Source organism: Pseudophryne corroboree, chromosome 5, assembly GCF_028390025.1.
Source record: "Pseudophryne corroboree isolate aPseCor3 chromosome 5, aPseCor3.hap2, whole genome shotgun sequence".
NCBI classification, from domain to species: Eukaryota; Metazoa; Chordata; class Amphibia; order Anura; family Myobatrachidae; genus Pseudophryne; species Pseudophryne corroboree.
In genome coordinates this window covers 495,083,298-495,088,112 of record NC_086448.1, presented here as the reverse complement: position 1 = coordinate 495,088,112, position 4,815 = coordinate 495,083,298, and the positions used below count along the sequence as shown (strand labels likewise).

The window sequence follows — 4,815 nt, the reverse complement described above, 5'->3', positions numbered from 1 at the left end:
TGTTTACAGTACCTGATCTTCCCAGATAGTCTCCCTAGTCTGGTACTGATCAGGCCCGACACTGCTTCGCTTCCAAGATCGGGCGAGATTGGGCCTTTCCAGTGAGGTATGACTGTAATAAACTTTTTACCATACATTTGTCAGATTTAATATCTCATCACATAATTGGTGCGGAAGTGGTGTGGATGGGAATAGGGTGCTGTCGGTGGGTAGGGGTGGGTATCGGGAGGGGGGTGTGGATTTATAATAAAGGTATAGGAGGTGGGTGGGGGGGGGAGGGGGTGGGTGGGTGGGGGGTGTGGGAAAGAGAGGATATGAGGCGGGGGTATAACAGGATACAACCGTGATAATCCAATGGCCATATAGTTTCACAGGAACGGAACGATTTCGTAATAATCGTTAAATCCCTTCGGCTGGAGTGTTTGTAATTGAAAGATCCAGTACATTTCTCTGCGTGATAGTTTGTTGGCCAAATCGCCACCTCTTTCTCCCAGCTTCACTAGTTCAATAGCTTTAAAAGTTAGTGCCTCCGGATTGGAGTTGTGTACAAGGTTAAAGTGTTTAGACACTGCGTGGTTCTCCATTTTATTTTTTATATTGCGGACATGCTCTTGGATTCTCATTTTCAGTGGTCTCTTCGTTTTGCCCACATATTGTTTCCCGCAGTTGCATTCTAATAAATAAATCACAGATTGTGTATTGCAGTTTATGAAGTCTTTAATCTTGTATACCTCCTTCTTTTCTATGTCCGTGAATGTTTTCCTTGCTGGGTGTAGGTACTTACAGATGTTGCATCGGCCACATTTGAATGATCCAGTACACTTTGGCATTCTTGATTCCTCGTCAGCTTTCTTATGCAGCATGCTGGGGGCCAGGATATCTTTTAGATTTTTCGATTTCCTGAAGACGATCTCAGGGCGAGGAGGCAGTATTTCCTTGAGGACTGGGTCCATTAATAAAATTCCCCAATGATTGTTTAGTGAGTCTCTAATAACTTTCTCATGACGGTTATAGGTGGTAATAAACGGAACTGATTCTTTCTTGGTTTTCTTATTTTTATATTCTAACAGTGTTGATCTCTCAAGTGTTTTTGCTCTGGTGGCTGCTTCTTCCACAATGGTGGCTGGGTATTCTTTATTCTTGAATCTCTCTTTATACTTCTCTCTTTGGGTGTCGCATTCTTTCTGATTACTGCAGTTTCTCTTTATCCTGTTAAATTGTGAAAAGGGGATGTTATTTTTCCATATCTTCAAGTGGTTACTTTTGTAATGCAGGTAACTGTTAGTGTCAACCTGCTTAATGTAATTCTTGGTTTCGACTCTTCCTTCCACCCCCGTTAAAATCACATTGAGGAATTCAATTGACTCTTTGTTGATTTTAGAAGTAAATAAAAGATTCATTTCGTTGGTGCTCAGGAATTCCAGGAAATTGAAAAAGGATTCTTCCGTGCCATCCCAAACAATTAAAATGTCATCTATGTAACGACGATAAAAAACAATGTGGTTCTTAAAATCATGGTTACCATAGATAAAATCCTTCTCCCAGCTACCCATAAAAAGATTAGCAAAACTCGGTGCGAAAATCGTGCCCATTGCGGTCCCACAGCGTTGCAAGTAAAAATGATCTAAAAATTTAAAATAGTTGTGCTGAAGAATAAAATACATGACATCACAAATAAAATCTTTGTGTATAGTCGTTAGTGAGGTGTCATTTTCCATAAATTCTCTACATGCTGTTACACCTTTGTCGTGGTTTATGCATGTATATAATGATTGCACATCTATTGTTGCCCATCTATAGGTGTTTTTCCATTCAAAGTCTTTCAGGGAGTTAAGTACTGCAGTCGTGTCCTTCAAATATGACGGTAGCTCTTTCACGTATGGTTTTAAGAAGACATCAACATACTCTGATAAATTTGATGTGAGTGAATCAATGCCCGCCACGATGGGCCTTCCAGGTGGATTTATCAGGTTTTTATGAATTTTAGGCAAGAAATAAAAAATAGGGGTAGTGGGGTCTGATTTCATTAAAAATTGGAATTCCTCCTTTGTAAGTATCTCAGTTCGTAGACCGTGTATTAAAAGTGTTCTTAGTTCTCCGACGAACGTATCTTTGGGATCACCAGACAGTTTTGTGTAGGAAACATCATCTCCCAATAGTCTCAGTGCTTCCTTAGTGTACTTATCACGGTCCATAATCACCAGGCCCCCCCCTTTATCAGCTTGTTTAATAACAATTCCCTGATTTTTCTGCAGTTTTTTTAGAGCCTCACTTTCTCGGTTTGTGATGTTCTTCTCTTTAATTATTTCCAAATTAGTCTCACTAAGATCCTTTTTTACCAGTTCATAAAAAATACTTGCGTTGCTCCCCTTTGACTCCAATGGATAAAATTTGGAAGTCGGTTTGAGACCTGACTTTGATTGATTCTCGTAGTTGCTGATGACCGCATCTTCTTTCCTTGAGAAATGCCTTTTGAGTGTCAATTTTCTAATAAATTTATTTAGGTCGATGAAGGTCTCAAACTTGTTAAGCCCTCCCGTGGGTGCAAATGTCAGGCCTTTGTTCAGTAACGATATTTCTGGTTCCGACAGTGTGTGTTCTGATAGATTAAAAATTCCTTTGTCTTTTGTTTCCGTCACTAGAATGTTCTTTTTTTGTTGTCGTTCCCTCCTACTGCCCCGTTTTCCTCGTCTTCTGTATATCTTCGTTTGAGAGGTGAGGCATGGTGAACATCTTCCTTCAGGGGATTTCTTGTTGCTTCTTTTGGTCGTGTTCCTGTTCTTTGGGCTAAAAAAGTCTGATCACTGTTAGAATTAAGTCTTTGCAGTGCTGTGAATCTATTCTGCATCCTTAAGGTTGGTGATGGTGTGTTTGTTTCTGGATTCCGTAGTGATTTACCTTTGATTGGTACAGTTTTCCAGTATTGTTTATTTGTTCTGTTCGTTTGTTGGTTCGTGGTTCCAAACCTGCTCCAGTTTTTGATTTTTCCTTGTTCATAGTCTGTTTTGTCCCTCATAAACTTTTTCTCTTTGTTCTTAGTGACCTCTTCCTCGATACGTTCCATTTTTTTGGAGAGAACCTTCTCATTAATCTTGTAATCCTCTTTATCTTTGAAGGGTTCAAGTTCCGTTTCCTTAATTTTGATATTCTTCTCCAATTCTATAAGCGAGTTCTTCTTTTCATCAATCAGAAGTTTCATTAGGTCAATGGAACAATTGTGTAGTGTTTTATCCCATTTTTCTAAAAAAGCTGCATCCAGGTTGCCGAATGTGGGTTGTTTTAGCAGTCTAAGCCCCCTAGGGATTCTATCAACTGAAATGTAATGCTCTAGGCCCTTTATATCCCACCATGTTTTAACTTCTTTAGTAAGGAGTCTTTCTATACCCCAAAACAAATCATCTAGATCATCTGGTGGGCAGGGTTCACTAGATTGGCGTTTTTCATTAAATATTTTTTGGCACCAGTTTTGTCTCTGAGTTGCCCGATCTAAGTTTCTCCACATTTTAAATGGGTTGTAGTGTACAAGGCAGCAAATAAAAATTAGTACCAGAAGATTTGTGGAAAACAAAGGGGGGGAGATTATTGCGCCACTTGTGTACAACTCCAAATAATAAAATAATCACGTATAGTCAGATTAAATAACACTCCCTATAGGTTTGGTATAGGGCGTCAGCTGTCCCCCAAATAAAACAGGGATGGTGGTTCCCTGTAGCAAAGGATTAATAACACACGAGGGGTGGGGGATAAAGCGACCAATGGTGTCTTAGAATATTTCGAAATAAAAGTGGATCTACACAGATATAATAAATCTAATAAGTAATAACCAAATAAAAAATGAATCTAAAAAAATTAATTTATTGATACATTAAAATAGACAATTATTAATTAAGCTAAAATTTGAGCAGCAAAAGATTTCTTAAAAGATGGGATAAAAGCAACAGACACAATGCATAGTAATACCAGTTAAAAATATGTTAAAATATGTAAAACAATTTTAACTTAACTTGGTATGAGGTCACTGCCAGGTAGGCCAACGCGTTTCGTCAGTCAGACTTCATCAAGGGGTAAATGTAAAGTGGGACCAGACTTCTATTTATACCAGTGATAGTCTCATAGTAATTATGACATCACTTCCTGTTACTCAGGCATATGTTTGAACAGAGCATAAGAAACTTCTATTTAAACTTATACAATAACACAATTTGATAGTGTATGTAAACATAATATTAGATGTGATTTAAAAGGCAGGTTTGGTGGTGGAGAGCTTTAAAAACTGTCATGTAAATGCGCCGGCGGACCTTTTCTGCCCCACTTCCGGTTTCGGGCCGTCGCGTCATTTCCGCCCCACTTCCGGTGCGCGATTGCGCATGCGCCCGCGGCTGCAGGATTCGTTTGGAGTTCAACAGTCCTAGGATGTTTTTTCTCAGTGAGTATCCTTGCGGCGGCCATCTTTGTAGGGGTTTGCTCCTATGTAACTTCATACGGCGGCCATATTTAGGGAGTCCATAATCGGGGACATTTATCTCAATTCTCCGGTATTTTAGACATACAAATAAATAGAAAATGGGATTTGATCAGTTATGGCACAGCTGTTAATAGCTAAATCACTAACATTTGTTTATTAGTATACATTAATATATATTGTTAAAGGTATATCCAGTAGTGAATTTAATAATATATAAAATATATGGATATATATGTAAAATAAGTATATAATTATATAAATATAAAGTGCAGGGTGCAGAATAAAAAATTAATATTTAATAGGAAGTGTGAGGCTTAATACTAAATTGACATGCTCATGTCAATTTAGTG

The 4,815-nt window shown here is 38.4% G+C and overlaps 1 pseudogene; it reads right to left on the bottom strand.

Moving 5' to 3' along the window:
• Positions 1 to 120, bottom strand: LOC134930082 (5S ribosomal RNA; annotated as a pseudogene).
• Positions 121 to 4,815: the final 4,695 nt, after the last annotated feature.